Raw genomic sequence first — 10,993 nt, forward strand, 5'->3', positions numbered from 1 at the left:
TAACCCCTTAACAGACACATCATGTGAAAATATTTTCTCCCATTCAGTAGGTTGTCTTTTCATTTTGTTGATGGTATTCTTTGCTGTGCAAAAGCTTTTAAGTTTAATTAAGTCCCATTTGCTTATTTTTACTTTTGTTTTCTTTGCCTGAGGAGTCAAGTCCAAAAAAAATAAAATATTGCTATGACTTATATCAAAAGTGTTCTGCCTATGTTTTCTTCTAGGAGTTTTATGGTTTCTAGCCTTACATTTAGGTCTTTAATCCATTTTGAGTTTATTTTTGTATATGGTGTGAGAAAGTGTTCTAATTGCATTCTTTTACATGTAGCTCTCCAATTTTCCCAACAGCACTTGTTGAAGAGATTGTCTTTTCCCCATTGTATATTTTACCACCTTTGTTGTGGATTAATTGACCTTATATGCATAGGTTTACTTCTGGGCTCTCTATTCAGTTCCACTGATCAATGTATCTGTTTCGTACCAGTTCCATGCTGTTTTGATTACTGAAACTTTGTAGTATAGTCTGAATTGAGGGAGCATTACAACTTCAGCTCTGTTCTTTTTTCCAAATATTGCTTTGGCTATTCAGAGTCTTCTGTGGTTCCATATAAATTTTCTAGTTCTAGTTTTGTGGATAATGTCATGGGTATTTTGATAGGGACTGCATTAAATCTGTAGATTGCCTTGAGTAGTATGGACTTTTTTAAAAGTTTTTTTTTAATTGAATTTGTTACAATTATTGCTTCTGTTTTATGTTTTGGGTTTTTTTTGGCCAAGAGGCATGTGGGATCTTACCTCCCAGACCACGGACCAAACCTGCACTCCCTGCATTGGAAGTCAAAGTCTTAACCACTGGATCACCAGGGAAGTCCCCTAGTATGGATATTTTAACAATATTCATTCTTACAATCCATGAACATGGGATATCTTTCCAATTCTTTGTATCATCTTCAATCTCCTTCATTAACATTTTATGGCTTTCAGAGTATAGTCTTTTGACTCTTTGGCTAAATTTATTCCTAAGTGTTTTATACTTTTGGATGCAATTTTAAATGGGATTATTTTCTTGCTTTCTTTTTCTAATAGTTGATTATTATTGTATAGAAAAACAACAGATTTCTGTATATTAATCTTGTATCCATCAACCTTGCTGAATTCATTTATTAGTTCTAATAGTTTTGGGGTGGAGATTTTAGGGTTTTCTAGATATACTACCATGTGATTTTCTGCTCTGATCTTAATTATTTCCTTCCTTCTGCTAACGTTGGGCTTTGTTCTTCTTTTTCTAATTCCTTTAGATGGTAGGTTAGGTTGTTTCTTTGAGATTTTTCTTGTTTCTTGAGGAAGGCCTGTATCACTATAAACTTCCCTCTTAGAACTGCTTTTTCTGTGTCCCATAGATTTTGGAAAGTTGTTTATTATCATTTGTCTTGAGGTATTTTCTGATTTCCTTTTAATTTCTTTATTTAGCTATTAGTTTTTTAGTAGCATGTTGTTTAGTCTCCACATGTTTGCATTTTCCCCACTTTTTCTTCCTGTAATTGATTTCTAGTTTCATATAGTTATAGTCAGAAAAGATACTTGGTATAATTTCTATCATCTTAAGTTTGTTGAGACTTTTTCTTTGTAGCTTAGCATGTGTTCTATCCTAGAGAACATACCATGTGCACTTGAAAAGAATGTGTATTCTGCTGTTTTTGGATGGAATGTCCTGTAGATATCTATTAAGTCCAACTGCTCTAAGGTGTCAATTAAGGCCACTGTTTCCTTATTGATTTTTTGTCTGCATGATCTGTCCATTGATGTAAGTGGTGTGTTAAAATCCCCTACTATTATTGTGTTGTATTGAATTGAATTGAATTGTATTGTCTATTTTTCCCTTTATGTCTATTAGCACTTGCTTTGTAAGTTTAGGTGCTCCTACGTTAGGTGCATATATGTTAACAAAAGTTATGTCATCTTCTTGTATTGATCCCTCTATCATTATGTAATGTTCTTCTTTGTCCTTTGTTATAGACTTTTTTCAAAGTCTACCTTGTCTAATATGAGTATCGCTACCTCAGCTTTCTTTTCAATTCCATTTGCATGGAATACCTTTTTCTATCACCTCACTTTCAGTCTGTGTGTGCCTTTAGCTCTAAAGTGAGTCTCTTGTAGGCAGTGTATAGATTCATCTTTTATTATTATTATTATTATTCAATCAGCCACATTTTTTTTTGAATTTTATCTTATTTACTTTTTCATACAGCAGGTCCTTATTAGTCATCAATTTTATACACATCAGTGTATACATGTCAATCCCAATCGCCCAATTCATCAAACCCCACCCCCACCCCCTTGCCGCTTTCCCCCCTTGGCGTCCATACGTTTCTTCTCTACATCTGTGTCTCAATTTCTGCCCTGCAAACCAGTTCATCTGCACCATTTTTCTAGGTTCCACATATATGCATTAATATACGATATTTGTATTTCTCTTTCTGACGTACTTCACTCTGTATGACAGTCTCTAGATCCATCCACGTCTCTACAAATGACCCAATATCGTTCCTTTTTATGGCTGAGTAATATTCCATTGTATATATGTAACACATCTTTATCCATTCGCCTGTCGATGGGCATTTAGGTTGCTTCCATGACCTGGCTATTGTAAATAGGGCTGCAATGAACATTGGGGTGCATGTGTCTTTTTGAATTATGGTTTTCTCTGGGTATATGCCCAGTAGTGGGATTGTTGGGTCACATGGTAATTCTATTTTTAGCTTTTTAAGGAACCTCCATACTGTTCTCCATAGTGGCTGTATCAATTTACATTCCCACCAACAGTGCAAGAGGGTTCCCTTTTCTTCACACCCTCTCCAGCATTTGTTGTTTGTAGATTTTCTGATGATGTCCATTCCAACTGGTGTGAGGTGATACCTCATTGTAGTTTTGATTTGCATTTATCTAATAATTAGTGATGTTGAGCAGCTTTTCATGTGCTTCTTGGCCATCTGTATATCTTCTTTGGAGAAATGTCTATTTAGGTCTTCTGCCCATTTTTGGACTGGGTTGTTTGTTTTTTTAATATTGAGCTGCATGAGCTGTTTACATATTTTGTTGATTAATCCTTTGTCTGTTGATTCGTTTGCAAATATTTTCTCCCATTCTGAGGGTTGTCTTTTCGTCTTGTTTATGGTTTCCCTTGCTGTGCAAAAGCTTTGAAGTTTCATTAGGTCCCATTTGTTTATTTTTGTTTTTATTTCCATTACTCTAGGAGGTGGATCAAAAAAGATCTTGCTGTGATTTATGTCAAAGAGTGTGCTTCCTATATTTTCCTCTATGAGTTTTATAGTGTCCAGTCTTACATTTAGGTTTTGAATCCATTTTGAGTTTATTTTTGTGTATGGTGTTAGGGAGTGTTCTAATTTCATTCTTTTACATGTAGCTCTCCAGTTTTCCCAGCACCACTTATTCAAGAGACTGTCTTTTCTCCATTGTATATCCTTGCTTCCTTTGTCATAGATTAGTTGACCATAGGTGCATGGGTTTATCTCTGGGCTTTCTATCTGTTCCATTGATCTATGTTTCTCTTTTTGTGCCAGTACCATATTGTCTTGATTACTGTAGCTTTGTAGTATAGTCTGAAGTCAGGGAGTCTGATTCCTCCAGCTCCATTTTTTTCCCTAAAGACTGCTTTGGCTGCTTGGGGTCTTTTGTGGCTCCATACAAATTTTAAGATTTTTTGTTTTAGTTCCGTAAAAAATGCCATTGGTAATTTGATAGGGATTGCATTGAATCTGTAGATTGCTTTGGGTAGTATAGTCATTTTCACAATATTCATTCTTCCAATCCAAGAACATGGTATATCTCTCCATCTGTTGGTATCATCTTTAATTTCTTTCATCAGTGTCATAGTTTTCTGCATACAGGTCTTTTGTCTCCCTAGGTAGGTTTATTCCTAGATATTTTATTCTTTTTGTTGCAATGGTAAATGGGAGTGTTTCCTTAATTTCTCTTTCAGATTTTTCATCATTAGTGTATAGGAATGCAAGAGATTTCTGTGCATTAATTTTGTATCCTGCAACTTTACCAAATTCATTGATTAGCTCTAGTAGTTTTCTGGTGGCATCTTTAGGATTCTCTATGTATAGTATCATGTCATCTGCAAACAGTGACAGTTTTACTTCTTCTTTTCCAATTTGTATTCCTTTTATTTCTTTTTCTTCTCTGATTGCCATGGCTAGGACTTCCAAAACTATGTTGAATAATAGTGGTGAGAGTGGACATCCTTGTCTTGTTCCTGATCTTAAAGGAAGGGCTTTCAGTTTTTCACCATTGAGAATGATGGTTGCTGTGGGTTTGTCGTATATGGCCTTTATTATGTTGAGGTAGGTTCCCTCTATGCCCACTTTCTGGAGAGTTTTTATCATAAATGGGTGTTGAATTTTGTCAAAAGCTTTTTCTGCATCTATTGAGATGATCATATGGTTTTTATTCTTCAATTTGTTAATGTGGTTTATCACATTGATTGACTTACGTATATTGAAGAATCTTTGCATCCCTGGAATAAATCCTACTTGATCATGGTGTATGATCCTTTTAATGTGTTGTTGGATTCTGTTTGCTAGTATTTTGTTGAGGATTTTTGCATCTATATTCATCAGTGATATTGGTCTGTAATTTTCTTTTTTTGTAGTATCTTTGTCTGGTTTTGGTATCAGGGTGATGGTGGCCTCATAGAATGAGTTTGGGAGTGTTCCTTCCTCTGCAATTTTTTGGAAGAGTTTGAGAAGGATTGGTGTTAGCTCTTCTCTAAATGTTTGATAGAATTCACCTGTGAAGCCATCTGGTCCTGGACTTTTGTTTGTTGGAAGATTTTTAATCACAGTTTCAATTTCATTACTTGTGATTGGTCTGTTCATATTTTCTATTTCTTCCTGGTTCAGTCTTGGAAGGTTATACCTTTCTAAGAATTTGTCCATTTCTTCCAGGTTGTCCATTTTATTGGCATAGAGTTGCTGGTAGTAGTCTCTTAGGATGGTTTGTATTTCTGCAGTGTCTGTTGTAACTTCTCCTTTTTCATTTCTAATTTTATTGATTTGAGTCCTCTCCCTCTTTTTCTTGATGAGTCTGGCTAATGGTTTATCAATTTTGTTTATCTTCTCAAAGAACCAGCTTTTAGTTTTATTGATCTTTGCTATTGTTTTCTTTGTTTCTATTTCATTTATTTCTCTTCTGATCTTTATGATTTCTTTCCTTCCATTAACTTTGGGTTTTGTTTGTTCTTCTTTCTCTAATTCATTTAGGTGTAAGGTTAGATTGTTTATTTGAGATTTTTCTTGTTTCTTCAGGTAGGCTTGTATAGCTATAAACTTCCCTCTTATCCACCATTCTGTCTTCCAGGTCACTTATCCGTTCTTCTGCCTCAGTTATTCTGCTATTGATTCCTTCTAGTGTAGTTTTCATTTCAGTTATTGTATTGTTCACCTGTTTGTTGTTTCTTCAGGTAGGCTTGTATAGCTATAAACTTCCCTCTTATCCACCATTCTGTCTTCCAGGTCACTTATCCGTTCTTCTGCCTCAGTTATTCTGCTATTGATTCCTTCTAGTGTAGTTTTCATTTCAGTTATTGTATTGTTCACCTGTTTGTTTGTTCTTTAATTCTTCTAGGTCTTTGTTAAACATTTCTTGCATTTTCTCGGTCTTTGCCTCCATTCTTTTTCCGAGGTCCTGGATCATCTTCACTATCATTATTCTGAATTCTTTTTCTGGAAGGTTGCCTATCCCACTTCATTTAGTTGTTTTTCTGGGGTTTTATCTTGTTCCTTCATCTGGTACATTGCCCTCTGCCTTTTCATCTTGTCTATCTTTCTGTGAATGTGGTTCTTGTTCCACAGGCTGCAGGATTGTAGTTCTTCTTGCTTCTGATGTCTGCCCTCTGGTGGATGAGGCTATCTAAGAGGCTTGTGCAAGCTTCCTGATGGGAGGGACTGGTGGTGGGTAGAGCTGACTGTTGCTCTGGTGGGCAGAGCTCAGTGAAACTTTAATCCGCTTGACTGCTGATGGGTGGGGCTGGGTTCCCTCCCTGTTGGTAGTTTGGCCTGAGGCAACCCAACACTGGAGCCTACCTGGGCTCTTTGGTGGGGCTAATGACAGACTCTGGGAGGGCTCACGCCAAGGAGTACTTCCCAGAACTTCTGCTGCCAGTGTCCTTGTCCCCACAGTGAGCCACAGCCACTGCCCCCCTACGCAGGAGACCCTCCTACACTAGCAGGTAGGTCTGGTTCAGTCTCCCCTGGGGTCAGTGCTCCTTCCCCTGGGTCCTGATGTGCACACTACTTTGTGTGTGGCCTCCAAGAGTGGAGTCTCTGTTTCCCCCAGTCCTGTCGAAGTCCTGCAATCAAATCCCACTAGCCTTCAAAGTCTGATTCTCTAGGAATTCCTCCTCCCGTTGCTGGACCCCCAGGCTGGGAACCTGACGTAGGGCTCAGAACCTTCATCCAGTGGTTGGACTTCTGTGGTATAAGTGTTCTCCAGTCTGTGAGTCACCCACCCAGCAGTTATGGGATTTGCTTTTACTGTGATTGTGCTCCTCCTACCATCTCATTGTGGCTTCTCCTTTGTCTTTGGATGTAGGGTGTCTTTTTTGGTGAGTTCCAGTGTCTTCCTGTCAATGATTGTCCAGCAGCTAGTTGTGATTCTGGTGTTCTTGCAAGAGGGAGTGAGAGCACATCCGTCTACTCTGCCATCTTGGTTCCTAATGTCTCTCACCCTTTGTCTTTTGATTGGAGCATTTAGTCCATTGACATTCAAAGTGATTACTGACAGGTATGTACTTATTGCCATTTTATTACTTTTTTTCTGGTTGTTTTTGTAGTTCTTCTGTTATTTTCTTTTTTAGTCTTTTTCCTTGTGGCATGACAATTTCCATTAGCACTATGCTTATGTTCCTTTTTCCCTAGTTTTGGTGTATCTATTGAAGGTTTTTTATTTGTGGTTACCATAAGGTTCATGTATGTTGACTGATAACTATATCCACTTGTTTTAAACTGGCAGTCATTTAAGTTCAAACACATTCTAAAGATCTATATTTTTTACTCCCCTCCCCCATGTTTTGTGTTTTTGATGTCATGGTTTACATCTTTGTGTCTTTCCCTTAACTGTTTATTGTATTTATAGTTGATTTTACAATTTTTGTCTTTCAATCTTCATACTAGCTTATTTAAGTGGTCGATCCACAGCCTTTACCATATATTTGCCTTTACTAGTGGTATTTTTTCTTTCCTATAAATTCTTACTTCTTTTTGTAGCCTTTTTCCACTTAAAGAAGACCTTTTCACATGTCTTATAAGATCAGTTTAGTATTGATGGAATCTTTTAGTTTTTACTTGTCTGAGAAGTTCTTTATCTCTCCTTCAATTCTGAATGATAACCTTGCTGGGTAGAGTATCCTGGGTTCATGTTTTTCCCTTCCAGCACTCTAAATATATCATGCCACACCCTTCTGGCCTGAAAAGTTTCTGCAGAAAAATCTGCTGATAGCTTTATGAGGGTTCCTTGTATGTGGCTCTTTTTCTCTTGCTGAATTTAAAATTCTCTCTTTATCATTAACTTTTTGCCATTTTGATTATGGTACATCTTGGTGTCAGTTTGTTTGGGTTAATCTTGTTTGGGACCATCTTGTTTGGGACTCACTGTGCTTCCTGTACCTGGAAATCTGTTTCCTTCTTCATCTTCAGGAAGTTTTCAGCAATGATTTCATCAAATACATTTTCTATCCTTTTCTCTCTTCTCCATCCAAATTCTAGTATGCTTGATACGGTCCCATAGGTCCCTTAAAAGTCCTCATTTTTAATTTTTTTTTTTTTTGCTATTCTGATTGGATGATTTCCATTATTCTCTTTCAGATTGCTTATTTATTCTTCTGTATCACCTAGTTTGCTGTTAATTCCTTCTACTGTATTTTTCATTTTAGTTATCGTATTCTTCAGCTCTGTTTCTTTTTTATATTTTTTAGTTCCTTGTTAAAGTTCTCACTGTGTTCATATATTCTCTTCCCAAGTTCAGTTAGCATTCTTATTACTATTACTTTGAGCTCTTTATTTGGTAAATTATTCAATATTTATCTCTATTTCATTAGAGTTCTTTTGGGGGGCGAGGGTTCTTGTTCGTTCAATTGAAACATATTCCATTGTCTTCTCATTTTGCTTATCTTTCTCTGTCTCTATGAAATTAGGTGAAATGGTTACCTATCCCAGTCTTGAAGGGGTGTCCTTGTGTGGGAGCATCCTTATACAGTCTGCTTGTGCCCAGTGGCTTTAGTGGAAGAGCTGAATCTGAAGCAATCATGGGCTAAATTTTCCCCCAGGGTATGCTGGCAACTACCACCTTGGTAGGAGGTAGGGCTGGAGATGGAAGGGCTAGGGCCTGAGACATGTGTAAGCCAGGGCTTCTCCTCTGCTCAATGGCAGTCACTGCCTTCTCAGGGATGGGAGTGGGGTTCAAGGGACTGGAGTGGAAGTCCTGAGGGTTGGGTCTGAGCCAGCTCCATTCCCTTTAAGTGTGCACACTCTCCTTGGCAACAGAACCTCCACACTAGCAGAGCCAGAGCAAGAGGGGCCAGAGCAGGTGCCTGATACAGACTGGGTTGCATGCTGGGGTGGTCCCAGCAGGCTGGTCAGAGCCCAGGCAATTTTCAACCTGCTGCCTCCATGCTCTTCCTGGGGGTAAGCAAGTGTGTGTGTGTGCACTCCCAAACAGCAGAGTCTTGGTTTCTTACAGCCTTCCTGTAAGTTCCATTGGTTTTCAAACCAGCTAAGGGAACTTGTCTTCCTGCTGTTGGACCCCAGGGCTGAGCTGCCCAAAATGTGACTTGAACCCCTCACTCCCCAGGGAGGATCACCAAGCCCATGATATTCCCCTCCTCCTCTGTGTCCCCATGCTAGGAGTGTGGTTCCTGACCCAATTGCTTCTTCTCCCTTTCTACCTGACTACATGTGGATCTTTCTTTATAGCCTTGGTTGTAGAAGAGCTTTTCTGCCAGTCTCCATGTTATTTGCAGCAAGAGATGCTCCACATATAGATATATTTTGTTATGTTTGTGGGGGAGGTGAGCTTCGCATCCTCCTACTCTGCCATCTTGATCCAGTATTCTGGATTTTGACCATTCTAATAGGTAGGTACTGCACCTCATTGTTGTTTAAATTTGCATTTCCCTGATGACATATGAAGTGGAGCAGGTTTTCATATGCCTATTTGTCATCTGTATATCTCTGATGAGGTTTCTGTTAAGGTCTTTGGCCCATTTTTAGTCAGGTTGTTTGTTTTCTTATTGTTGGGTTTTAATATTTCTTTGCATATTTTGGATAACAGTCCTTTATTAGATGTGTATTCTGCAAATATTTTCTCCAAGTTTGTGGCTATCTTCTCATTCTCTTCACATTGTCTTTCACAGAACAGTTTTAATTTTAATGAAGTCCAGTTTATCAATTATTTCTTTCATGAACTGTGACTTTGATGTTGTATCTAAAAAGTACCCAAGGTCATCTGTGTTTTCTCCTATGTTACTGTATAGGAGTTTTATAGTTTTATGTTTTACATTTAGGTCTGTGACCCATTTTTGGTATATTTTTGTGAAGAGTGTATGGCATGTGTTAGGATGTTTTTTTTCTTTGCATGTGGATGTCCAGTTGTTCCAGCACTATTTATTGAAAAGAGTACCTTTGCTCCATTGTATGGCCTTTACTCCTTTGTCAAAGATCAGTTGACTATATTTATGTGGGGTTTTTTCTGCACTCTCTATTTTATTCCATTGATCTATTTGTCTATTCTTTTTCTGAATCTACACTGTCTTCATTACTGTAGCTTTATATTAAGTCTTAATGTTGGGTAGTGTCAGTCTTCCAACTTTTTCTTTTTCAATATTGTATTGGCTATTTGGGGAGTTTTTGCCTCTCCATATAAACTTTATAATCAGTTTGTTGATATTCACAAAATAACTTGCTGGGATTTTGATTGGGATTCCATTGAACCTATAGATCAAATTGGAGATAACTGACATCTTGACAATATTTACTATTCCTCTCTACAAGCATGGACTATCTCAACATTTATTTAGATCTTCTTTGATTTAATTCATCAGAGTTTTGTAATTTTTCCTCATGTAAATCTAGTACATATTTTGTTAGATTTATACCTAAGTATTTAATTTGGGAGGGAGGGAGTGCTAATATAAATAGTATTGTGCTTATAACTTCTAATTCCACTTGTTCATTGCTGGTATATAGGAAAGTAATTAACTTTTGTATATTAACCAAGTGTCCTGAAACCTTGCCATAATCACACATTAGTTCCAGGAGGTATTTTTGACAATTATTTTGGATATTCTACATCGATGATCATGTCAGATTTATTTCTTCCTTTGCAACCTATATACATTTATTTCCTTTTCTTGTCTTATTGCATCAGCTAGATCTTCCAGTATGTTGTTGAAAGGAATGGTGACAGAGAACATCCTTGCCTTCTACATGATTTTGTTGGGAAAGTTTAGAGTTTCTCACCACTTGGTATGATGTTAACTGTAAGTTTTTTGTAGATAATCTTTACCAAGTTGAGGAAGTTTACTGACAGTTTTTATCATTAACGAATGTTGGATTTTGTCAAATGCCTTTTCTGCATCTATTGATATGATCATGTGATTTTTGGAAACAGGTTTTGTTTTTGTTTTTGTTTTTTGTTTGTTTTTGGCCATGCTGCCTGGCATGCAGGAATCTTAGTTCTCTGACCAGGGATTGAACCTGTGCCTCTGCATGGAGTTCTAACCACTCGACCGCCAGGGAACTCCTATGGAAACTGTTTTTTAAAAGGCTTTTATTCTAGTTTTCACCCTCAGTTTGGCCAGCTCACTTTTTAATTCTTTTACTTTTAAATTCTTTTTTGTGCTTTGTTGTTACTGTAAAATGGAGATAATAATTTACATATGCTAAAATGCACAGATCGTAAGTGTACAGGCTGA

Source organism: Balaenoptera musculus, chromosome 8, assembly GCF_009873245.2.
Source record: "Balaenoptera musculus isolate JJ_BM4_2016_0621 chromosome 8, mBalMus1.pri.v3, whole genome shotgun sequence".
Lineage (NCBI taxonomy): Eukaryota > Metazoa > Chordata > Mammalia > Artiodactyla > Balaenopteridae > Balaenoptera > Balaenoptera musculus.